Genomic DNA, 13344 nt, shown 5'->3' with positions numbered 1-13344 from the left:
ACAAATCAATTTATGAGTTGTTGAAAGTTAATTAGCCTTTTCCTATTATTTGAATTTTTAAAATTCAAATTTCTCACATGCCTCCTAACTTTTAACCACCTAACCCTGGGTTTAACTAACCTTATTCTATCTTGCACATCCTAACCTCCCATGGGTTGGATATTATCCCCTTGAGACACATGGCACTTATGCCACATGTCTCCTCCCTTGGACACTTTCCCTCTTGTGAGCAAGATTCCTTGACACTTGTCACCACAGAGATGACAAGTGTCCCTCCCTCCAACCTCTTTTCCAACCTCCTCCAATTCGACCCTTGATATCTTTAGACTCAATCTTGACCGTTGATTCCTACCACCTCACCCCTGGCCTTGGAAATCCTATAAATATCCCCCATTTTGGAGCACAAAGGATCCCATCTCATATCATTTAAGCATTGTTATTATAGGAAGATCCCATCCCATCTCATATCATTTAAGTATTGTTATTATAGGCAGATCACATCTCATCTCATTTCAAGCATTGTTATTATAGGCAAATGCATCTTAGCTTTAGCTTAATTTTTTAATCATATAGCATAATCAATCTCTCATCTAGCTTAATTGCATTTATCATTTAGCATAACCATGCATATCATTAGCATAATTGGCTTCTTGGATCAATCTAGCTTAATCATGCATTTATCTAGCTTGCACATCATATCATTTTAAATCCTCAATCTTGGTGTAGTCAAGTCACTAGGATTGCTCATCTAGATCTAAGAGAAAATCTACACTCGCATCTCTTAGGAGGCGATAGGTCGCTTTGTCATGGTTTATCTTTCGTTTGATTTGAATTTTCTAACAATGCTTGTAATGATCTATTGAATGTTTGTGTTGCAGCTGCAGGTACCCCACTTCACACCCATGCCATTTTGGTGCCCGCCGTGGGGCAGGAAATCTAATTTCTTGGCCTCTTGCATCATCAAAACCTTCAATCTCATGGGTTTATGGTCGGAACTGCTTCAAAATCTCGTACGAGTACCTTTTAGAGAATCGTACAAGTTTATTTGTGCACTCATATGGGTATGTTTGAATACTCATGCTATCAGGTGAAGATACTCGTATGATTTTCTACTTCTGGGTTTTCAAAATAGTTTGCATTTTAAGGGTTTGTATGCTTCAATTTGGCTATTACTAATGCTAACCCTTGCCTGATTTTGAATTTTCTAGCAGCCTAACTGGTTTTTGCAGGATGATTGTCAAAGATTACGCTTGCCAAAGAAATTCAATTCATCAAAACAACGTGATTACTAATGTATTTGTTTTACAGGTTTCCTAAAGGAAGCTCAACCAAACTTTGTGTCTTCTTAAAGTTTTCTAGACACACTTAAATTGCTATTGGTTAATGAACATCTTATTTTCTATGCTTGATAAGTTGTCTAAAAGGTAGGAGAGTATGCTCTTGTCCATTTGGACAATCAGAAATCCTGACCCTTGAAGCGCTTCTATGTTTGAGATTTGAATACCTTTAGTAGGCCTGTCATAGTGGGAAAAAGTAATCATCTTGTGAGAACGACCTAAGTGAGTACAACTAGACCTAATCTTTTCGACTCACTCTAAAAAATAGGCCTCTCGGGATTAAAGTCTCAGAGGATGGGATTATTTGAGTTTTCTCTTTTGAGATCTCTCATATCGAACATTTAGTAGGGCCTCGTGGTCTCAATCATGCTTGTGTAACTACTTCTTGTTTTGGTACCTTGTTGGGCTATAGGCCTCAATCGCACTTGCGCGACTGTAAGGGGTAATTGCAAACGGAAATCCTTACTATGAACCCTAAGATAGAAGCTACATGATTCACCTCCAAAAGGGGGATAATCTTTATGCAAGAGAGATAGTAAATCTCCCAAGACACTTGCCATATCGTGTCCCCATTAGCATTTGGAGTTGGATAATACAGTGTTGAGAATCCATTGTGTGAGACTCAGCACCCGTATTCTAATTAGCTATTGGATGTGTACCTAAGTTTTCAAGCAAAGGTTTTCTCTCTCAGCCAACTTCCTTAGGATTTAGCATGTTGTGCTTGAGGTCACTTATCATATCGTGTGTTGTTGTGTTTTCATCCCTAAAACAGAAACTCAGACATCTAAAATTGGAAAACATAACCAAAACATCAAAAATCATTGATCAAAAATCTATCAAACTCAGAATTTTGTCTCTTCTCTGTCCTCAATCATATGAGTTTTCTGGTTTGTCGTATGAGAATGCTATTTTATCATCTTGTTCTATGTTAATTGTTGTACGAGTCAGACCAGCAAAAGATCATTTGTTATCAGTTATCATCCTATTCTATCGGAAGTATCATACGAGATTATGCCTTTGTCGTAAGGGTATATATGAATTGTCATCTGGGACTATATAAACTATTGTATGAATTTATGTCTCTGTCAGTTCAAAGTTGTCCTGTTTGCTTAGTCAATTTATAGTGAGCGTACACACTTGATATCTGTCATCCTGTGCTTAGGTTGTCTTCTTGGTTTGCTCGGTCCAGTTATCTTCCATCAAATCGGATTCTAGAACTAGACACCCTAAGATTTTTCAAGTATTCATCTTCAACAAGTTCAAGATCTAACATCTCAAAGTGCATCATCACCTCTTTGATAAACTAATCACTCAAAACATAGTTTCTCATTAGGATCTATCGTCGTTTATCATGAAACTACAACGTTTGGTCAGGATAACCTTGTCCCACATCATAGGATATATCGTTCCTATTGGACTTGGTCTTATCAAAATCATCATCATTGCACTCCAACCGAAGATCAAAAAACTTACAAACTTACAAATACTTGAATTATCTTTTTATGTCATATCACTCCATCATGTCTACATGGATATTTGGTCACTTATAGAAACACCTCTTAGACAATTGAATCCTTGCACAATACTCAACACGCGTGTATGCCTGATTTAACTAGAGCACAGAGACGAAAGATCGCAGAAATGAAAATAGAAACTTTTGAAATAACTCAAGATTATAAGAACATGGAGAACCAAAGCGAAATACAAGAAGAAGACATAACAAATCAACATATCAGATAAATCAAACAAGATCTTAAATTCGATAAATACATCGAGAAAATATTGGAGGGAGAAAAAGAAAAATATTTCCTAATGTTAGAAAAATCTGGTGCTACACTCCCCCAAGATTTTGATGTGAGCAATTTAGGACAAAAGAGATGTGACCCTTTGCATGATAATGAGCGACATGAGGATATTTCTGGTTGTTTATGGTGAAAATGGAATAACAATATTGAAAAACTAAATGAATTCAACCACAAAACCCTAGCCTAACAATAACAAAGATCCACCATAACATATGAAGATTACCTAAGACAATGCAAATCAAATGAAATCACAAAGATTATACCATCACATGTCCAATAGGGTTTGGATCTCCATTCTTACTATCTCCATTGATCTTGCTTGATATATTTGCTCTCATATTTTATGTGTGCATAAGAGCTCAACAAAGAACGGAAATGTGGTTGCAAGTAGGTTTGATCGCATATGAAAGTTTGAAAGCTAGAAGGCTTGATTAGTAGTCGAATTGAATGATTAGTTGATTAATTGAATAGATTGATTAGTATGATTAAGATTGATAATGAAGGAATCGTCTCCTTATATAGAAGACACAATAAGAATGGAGGGATAAAATTGAGAGGTGTAAAAGATAAATGGTCGGCTAGGATTAGAGGGTAGGTAGAGAAAATAAGAAAATAATGAGAGGGTAGGTAGTGTAAGAATTAAGAGATGAATGGCATGTGTCATGAGTAGAAAAAGTTAATGAATTAATTAAATAAATAAAGATTCATTCAATTAATAGAAGAAGTGGGATCAATTAAATAAATAAAATATTTATTTAATTTAGAAAAAGATAATTTAAATAAATAAAGGTATTTATTTAAATGAGAAATAAGGCTAGAAGAGGATAAATGAATTAATTAAATAAATAAAGATTTATTCAATTAATAGAAGAATTAGGCTTAAGATAATTAAATAAATAAAGATATTTATTTAATTGGACAGGACAATTTTAGGTGTCTACATTTTTCCCCTCTTTGAGACAATGCAGCTTGTCACGTTGTTTCAAAGAAGATAAGATGAGTTGATACAAAGTTGCCCCAAGATGGGAATGATATGCCCCCCCAAGAGATTGGATGAAAATGTCTGAAAAGATTACAGACAAACTCTCGATAAGAAAAAAAAAAAAGCTAGAATGGACTGACAAGATAGAATAGAGAAGACTGACTTGGGAGACTAGGGCTAGGGAAGTCTATAAGATAGACTACGAGGGGAAAACATCCTCATTGTCATCCACACATCTAAGATATCAAAGTGCAGAGAGAGTAGAGAGCAGTCAGCAGCAATAGCATTGGTGCACAGATTCAATCGCGCTCGCTGATTTCAAAGGCCAGTCGATGCAGGAGAGCCGGTAAGTACCGCAAAACCTCCTTGTACTTTGCCGCATTAAATGTTATCATAAATTCATGTTAGGTAGAGCAATAAATGCACTTTAGGTATGTCAAACAAGGGGGGAAATGCTAAGGCATGTCTGTACTGGTGCCAGGCGCGTTTGGGTAGGATAGGTGCGTCTGTGTTTTTGTCAGGCGCGTCTATGAATGTAATGGTGTATGTGTCAGATGCGGGCGTGTCTGTGTTGTGCAGGCGCGTCTATGTTGTATGGGCGTGTTTAGGAAGTATGCAAGACTATTTGCATCATGAATGTGCGTTTATGTCTTCAAGGTCGAATCGACAATTCTGTGATAAACATACGTTGTCGATTGGATAAGCTGTTGAGAGGATACACTCAAGCAGGTCCTCTAGGGAAGACTAGAATAGCAGATAGGGCTGGGATTAACAATTCTATGATAGAACATACGTTGCCAATCAAGAAACTACTCAAGAGGATACACTCAAGTAGAGCCCCTAGGATAGGATCAAAGCAACACTTTGTGATGAAAAGGGAATGCTACTAGGATAAAAAAGCAATGTTTGTGATGAACAAGGAGTACTAAAAAAGAGAGCAGCACTTTATGATGAACAGGGAATGCCACTAGGATAGAAAGAAGTACTTTATGATAAACGGGAAGTACTACAAAGAGCAGCACTTTATGATGAACAAGGAATGCCACTAGGATAAGAAGTAGTACTTTGTGATGAACAGGGAATGCTACTAGGATTGACACAGTTGATTTGCTTGACTGCAGGAGGACCTACCTATGTTGGAGTCACGAGAGAGATTCCCTTAGACTCAGAGCTTACGACCAGAGCTGACAGTCAAGGATAGAGAAATGATTGAGGCTATGGGCCTGCAACATATTTTGTATGTGCCCGAGTTTCGGGAGAACATGGGATTGCTGACTGCGCTAGTGTAAGGCCTTCCCCAAACCAAGCTTTGATTAACTTAGTTGACCATGTTTGACCCTATTAATAAATGCTATAATTCAATAGGATGGGCTATGTTAAACAGAAAGATTGGTGGGAAAAGTAATTGAACCAAGTTATAGAATCATTTCACCTTGTGGTATACATTTTGATGTGTTATGAATTTGAAATCCTAAAAGATCCATTGATTGGATAATCTTGATCTAACGTATGTCAGTTATATCTGGATTTATAGAACTTTATTATGGTGTTGGAGATATGATGTGTATCTTATGAATGAAAGAAATTATGAGGATTATGATAATGGCTTATGTGGATAAATTGGGATATATGAGATATTGATTTGTTAATGTCAATTGTATGCAGAGTGTTTCATGTGTATTCTTATTCATGTGTTTAATATTTTATGAGGATATTTGGAAGTACTAATGTGTAATTGAGATGCATAGGAAAATTATCCATATGACCATAGAAACATTATGGAGAACCAAACCTAGACCTATGTATGTTTGTAAAACCAGGGTTTGTCTATTTGGAGAAACAAAACCCTGTTTGTATAGTATTTTTATTTGTGAAAGTGGATGTTGCATGTTTGTTAGATTGAATTTATTTATTTGTATAAATCCAACAAGAGACAAGATTTCATGTATAATTTTGTAAAAGTATTTTTATTGTGTCACTTGACACATGTATTGATTTATGTTTGATTTTTGAATTATCTCTTGGAGGGAGTTGTTTAACCATAGCTTTATCAAATAAATTAATGTGGCTCTATATTTTTCTAGGGTAAAGAATCTTTGGGGTGGTCAACTTAGGTTTGACCCGAAAATTAACTTCTGAGGGGTTTAAAAGGGGTTAAATGGACACCTAGGGGTAGTTTAAGAGTGTTTCCTAAAGCCCATAAGGTATACCTAAGGGTTAGGAGTAATTTTAGGCATGTACCAACTCCCATGTGACCATTTAGACACCCTAAATAGTGGGTTTCCTAAGTTGAGCGAAAATTGAAAATTAGAAGGCATCATATAAGTTGTTAACTTTCCTTTTTGATGAGAGATCCCTTTTGATCTTTTTTCTGACTTTTCCTTTTTCAATTTTAGAAACCTGTGAGAACTCTCACTGAGGTCTTCTTAGGCAAGAATGAGAGATTTTGCAGGTAATCACCCACTCTCCATTTTTGGAGACAATGCAATTTTGAAAAAGAGAATAGATTTTTGGTATAGGAATTTGGCTAAGTGTAGAGAAACAAGGTTTTGTGGATTTGGGGCTGCTCATCCTCAACTAGACTAGCATACCTTTGGGCAGTTTGAAGGTTGGTTTATCTTCTCCCTGTGTTATTTCATGTTGCATGTTTATGTTGAAAGAATCGTTTGTGTGGAAAAAGTTGTTCTCTTGCATTTTCTTTTGGAAAATTATTATGTGTTATGTATCTTATTTCTTGTATGAAATCTGTGTTTTTGGGAGTAACCAAGGCCTCCTACTCTTGGGAGAGACAATGGTCTTGTGGGTGGTAGAAGTTTGACAACCCTCGAGTGAGAGGCTCTCATTATGAGAGTGATCTCAAGGGATATTTATGTGACCCTTGCTGCATGGCTTGTTTATGCATTTGGGGGTCATAAGGAGGGAAATATGGCTTGAAAGCCTTGAGGGGCATAAGGATGTGGGGATATTATACTTATGATATATTTTGATTGCCATGAGGTGGCTTTGTGTTTTGCCTTACTTGCAGTCTCCTCAGGGTACTTGGTCCACTACCACCCTTGAAAAGACATCACATTGTGTGGTGCGGTGTAGCCTTGGTTGGGAATATGTTTGTGAATTGTTTTCCCTTGTTTGTTATGTTTGCATGTGTGTAACCTGTCTAGGGCTTGGTTCTCCAAGCTCGGGGGTGGCTACTAGTTAGCCTAGGCTGGGAGGTGAGCACTCCATGGTCATAGCCTATGGTTTATTTGCAGGTTGTTGAAAGAAAAGAAAAAGGACAAGTAGAAGTTGCTGGAATTTTGTGTTGCAAAAAAAGAATCGGAAATAAAATAGATTATATTTTAAGTTGCAGCAGTGTGAATGGAAAAATATATGTCGTAGTTACTTTGAAAAGAAAATGTATTCATTTTAATTAAAGGCCCTCATTTAGTAGAAATGAGAGATCCCTTTTATATTGATGGCCATAATGTATTTTTAATGTACTCTAAAGAAATACATTATTTTTGTTAAGTATTATTTTGTTGCAAAAGAAATGAGTTTATCTTGGATTAAGTGCCCTGTAGTTATATTGTAGTATGCATGTTAGTTAGAAAATGAAAATTTATTTTGCATGTTAATTCTGAAAATAAATATTCAGTTTATTTCCTATTTGCATATCTCTAGGGATTGATTCAAATGATTCTAGATAAATAAAGTTGCAGAAATTAAAATCACATATTTATTTACAGAAATTTAAATCTAGAAATTAAATGGTCTATCTAATTTAAATAATCACATATTTATATAGTTGTTGTTAAAATTACTAAACTTTGTTATTTACTTAATTGCAGAAAATTAAATCTAGAGTTAAATAGACTATTCGAGTTTTAAAAAAATCATATTTTTATAGTTGTTTAATTTTATTGGATTTTGTCAATCATTTATTGCAGAAAATAAATCTAAATTAATTTTCTCTCTGATTTAAGGTACTATATATATATATATATATATATATATATATATATATATATATATATATATATATATATATATATATATATATATATATATATATATATATATATATATATATATATATATATATATATATATATATATATATATATATATATATATATATATATATATATATATATATATATATATATAAGACAAATTTAGAAAACAAAAAAATATATTATCTATATTTTGGCATGGCAGAGTTAGCAAAAATATATATATATATATATGCAAAATATATATATATATATATGTGTACATATACATAGACATAGACATAGACATAGACATAGACATAGACATATATATATATATATTATAAAATGAGTAAACAAAAAATTTTACATAAAACAAAATTTAAAAAAAAATTTAAGTATGAAAAAAAAAGAGGGTTTCGGGGGAGGGGCCGAACCCACTGTGTGTACACACAGTGGACGGCCCATGGCCCGCCACTGTGTGTACACACAGTGGGTTTGGCCCGCGGCCCGCCACTATGTGTCCACACAGTGGGCGGCGCCCGACACCCCCATCGCCTCTTCAAAAAAACGCCGCTACTCTTCCATGTCTGCCCTGCACTAAAAAAAGGGGTGGGGGGGGGGGGAATAAAACCCTAGCCCGGGTAGGGCTAGGGTAGAATAAAATGAAGATGTGTTTAAAAATATTAAAAGGGTTTGGTTTTATAATAATAAAATTTAGGGTTTGCATGGATAACTTATAATAAAGGATAAACATTTATATTTATATATAAATTCATATATCTATATATAAAAATTCATATATCTATATATATATATATATATATACATATATTTATGTATATATATACATATATTTATGTATATATATATGTATATATATACATATATTTATGTATATATATATATGTATATATATACATAAATATATATATATATATATATATATATATATATATATATATATATATATATATATACATAAAGTTTAAGTTATAAAAGTTTAAGGCAAACTTTAGGTTATATAATTTATTGAGTGTTTATAAATTATATATGCTTTAATAAACATATGGGCAAATATTTATTTTGATAACCATAAGGATAAAATTAAAAAAAATGATGTTCAAATTATATTATTATTTTTGGAGTTTTAATCTGAGATAGGTCTGAGATTAAACTTAATAGGTAAATATTCTTTATGAATTTAATTGACTCTTTAGTCAATTTAGTTTAACCACATTTTAATTATTGGTTAAAATAAATTTCTGACACCATAAACTAAGTGGCTGGGGATTAATTTTACCTACGTAAATTAATTGATTAAAATAATTTATGGATTAAAATCGATGAGAAAATAAATAATGCTTAGGTGTTCCGCACTTGACTTAAAGTATTATCACATACTTGAATTAGTGGTTAGAGTAAACTCACACTTGCGAGTGCATTACATATTAGAAAAATTAATGTATTTAAGTTAATGATTTTTAAAAAAAAATTATCTCGTTCGTGCCCATAAGTTTGGGCATGACAGCTAGCTAAGAGATGGCACTCAGAGACATGCACTTTTCATTTGCCAATGGGTGAGATGGCAGTCACCTTGGAGGATGTGTACAGGATACTATGGATACCGATTGACAAGGAGTTAGTTCCTTACGATTGAGAGGGAGACAGGGATGCACTGAGACGAGTGTTCCAGGATCCCCGGTTGGAGATGAGGGTTGGACACGTGGCTTGGGATACCATGACACGGACAGGATTAGCACTACCAACAATGTTGACAAGAGTGATCAGTGGATTCCTCTGTCCAGATAGGGCGACATGAGGGTTGGTTGTGGGATGGGGGGGGGACTCTGAAGACATTGGTGACTAAGCACACTAGGTTTGCTAGGAGCTTCCGAAGACCATCACGGACGGTGACAACCTCTAGAGGGAGAGACAGGAGACAGGCGTCTAGTGGTGGGGTCATGGATCCTCCACCACCACCAGATAGAGAGGGCGGGAGAGATGATCCTGAGGCGGGTCCTTCCAGGGCTCAGAATCCGTCGAGGCCAATCGGCTCCAAGGGAGGGACTTCATCATATCCTTAGAGGGCTCCCTATGTATTAGTTTTGTACCATTTTGTATGATGACACCTTCAGTTGATTGTAGTCATATGTATTTTGACATCGTTGTATCATGACACTTATGATTTTTAAGATATATATATATATATATATATATATATATATATATATATATATATATATATATATATATATATATATATATATATGAGCTGATTCCTCCTTGCGGCAGCTATATGCATGTGTACCTATGTGATGCTTCTATATGTTTTATGTATCTATGAGATGCTTATGATATGGATGTAAATATGTACATGAGGAAATGCAATATTTTTGTTCTTTTATGTTTTATATGTTTATGCAAATGTGAATGTATGAAATGCAGATGAATATGAAAATGCAAATAACTATTTACATGATGAGAATGTAAAATGTGCTAACATGTGTTGTGTGTAGGATGTGATGCAATTGTGATATCTATATGTATGAAATGCTAATATGTGGCAATGCAGGTGCAACTACATGAAATGCAGATATTTTTGGTGTGTCATTATACTCAGTCATGTGATAGGAGGCTACACGGACTCAAGAAGGACTATGTAGGTCAATCAAGAAAGGGAGATGAAAGATAGAAGATATGGAAGTGAAAGAGCTTCTTGTGCTTTATCATCAGTGAGTGTTATATGGCAAATAGGTTATGACAATCGAGGCATATGTTCGACCCAGAAAGTCATTGTACCCGTTTGCATGGAGATCAGACAGTTGCAAACAAAGAATACCCCAGTTCATACTAGACTCTCAGTGTCCTCATATCCTTGAACAAGTCATAGAATTACTAAGAGACATTCCACAGACAGCAAAGAAAAATAGGTGACAATACCCCATCCTCGCCTTTCTAGTCAAAGACATCCTAGAGATAGAATCTCTAGTCAAAGACATCCCAGAAAAGATAAAAGACATGTCACCAAAAGATAAAATCAAAAGAAAAACCAAGACTCGACACCAACATTAACTGTAGTCCTCAAGTTTAGTGTCTCTTGTCACTTGTATAAGTCTATTTGATTATGGTCACAATGTTTACTTTCACAAAAGGATAGATAGCACTGAACCATAATGTTGTCTGAGTCTGTTAAAAGATTTGATTTGTTTAAGCCCATTGTTGTTGTTGTGTCTCATCTGAAACTGGTTGAATCCATGCAATTGATAATTTATTGCGGAGAAGACAGAACTTTATTACGGATTGGTGATGCAAATGTTGCTTTTATTGTGGATTGTGTGCGGATAGACTGAAGAAAATTAGAAGAAATTGTACTCCTTGAAACGTGTGATGCTCTTAGTTCCACACCCATCACTAGACATAGGATTTGCCTTAGCCACAAATAGGAGCTGATTTATTATGGATGGAAAGGGGTGAAAATGAGGGATTATTATGAATGGCTAACCAATCTTAGGTAGATCAATAACAATTCATGATGAGAATGGGTAAGTTTATTATGGATGGATAGGTTGTCAGTGTGTGCAAAGTGAAAGGATGAGATTGAATCCTGAAGGAGGGAGGAGAAATGTCTGTAAACATGGCGCTAGTGACCCAGTTTTCACCACGGTACTTGCCCAAGGCACCACCAAAGTGGTTTTCATCATTGGACAAAATGCTATTTTCTTTACTTTTTTTATTTTTCAAAAAAAAATTGTGTCACAAGGCGCCTGTTTGCTAGGTTTTCACCAAGTAACGATTTTTTATGTTTATGATTTTTTTTGTATTTTTGGATTTTATTTTTATTTTTTATATTTTTGAATTAGGATATTCTAAAGAGCTATGTGTAAAACCTGTGAAGGTGCATGCTATTGATAGGATCCTCCAAAGGTTCACCATTTGGAGTTGAGAGCTGATATGCACCAGATCCATAGGTTGTTGTAATGATGTAAGGACCAAGCCAATTTGGTTCGAATTTGCCCTTCTTCTCTTCGTCTTGCTGATTTTTATGATTTTATTTTAGAGCTAAGTCACCTACCTCAAATGTATGAGGCTTTACCTTATGATTTTAGTTGCATTGTTCCTTGACTGAATGATGTGTTTCTCCCTTGATTGTCATCCTTGATAAAGGAACTGAGATAAAATTACTAGTGTGTGAACTGCGTAGGCCCATATGTGAGTCACCTAAAGAAGTTTGGGCATCCCTGATACCAAAGTCCTTTGAAGAAGCTCCATTAAAGGTTCATGATGTATCGCCAGAAGGGAATGGATGTGTGGAACAAGTGGATGAGTTATGAAGGCTTGTGATCGTGAAAAGAAGTGAAAGTAGGATAGCATGATGGAGACTTAGAATCAACAAGTATTCTTTTTGACTTAAAATTTTAGAAGTTTTGCCCCCAATTATTTTGATATTAGGGGAGATCATCTCTTTCTCTTTTTCATCTATAGGATTTGTATCCTTAACCTTAATTTTTGTAGAGTCCAATAGCTTTTGATTTTGATTTGAACTAAAGGACTTCTCTTTATTTTTTACTTTTAAATTTTTATTTTCAAAGCTTGATTTGTGATCCCTGATTAGTAAGGCTTTTGTAATTCTTGTTGATCCAAGTCTGGGAGTGCAGTGAAAATGGAATGAATGGATGAAATAGAAAATCTATGTGAGTTCTCAAGAGGGCTAGCAATACGCTCAATAGATTCTTTGTTGGAACCACTCTTAAGACTATCGATATCAAGAGTTGCTTGCACCACTAAAGGAGATTTGCATTTAGACTTAGTAGCCACAACACTAGGTGGTACACACCCAATTCCTTTGTCTTGCAAATTGTTTATATATTGTTCTTGTTGACTGAATACCTTAGGAGATCGTGGGAGTTGATCAACATGAAATATATACTCACCACATCCTAGGTCTTTAATCTTGAACTTTTCTTTGAGCTCTGTTTGCTTTGATGTGGAAGCTTTTAGGGATTCTGGATCCATGTATGCCGAGGATGGAGTTGCTTCTCTATTGACTGGGATTGTTATTTATGATCTAGGTCACAAGTTGTTGCAATATATGAATGGGTTTGGGTCAGCTTTGATGGTCACTTCAACTCCATTGTGTGGAAACTTGATACATCGATGATATGTAGATGGCACTGCGCTCATCTCATGAATCCATGGACGTCCTAGCGATATGTTGTATGTGAGATCGAGGTCTAGGACTTGACAGA

Source organism: Cryptomeria japonica, chromosome 3, assembly GCF_030272615.1.
Source record: "Cryptomeria japonica chromosome 3, Sugi_1.0, whole genome shotgun sequence".
Lineage (NCBI taxonomy): Eukaryota > Viridiplantae > Streptophyta > Pinopsida > Cupressales > Cupressaceae > Cryptomeria > Cryptomeria japonica.
The sequence above is the reverse complement of the archived record's forward strand: the minus strand, read 5'-3'. Positions refer to the sequence as shown.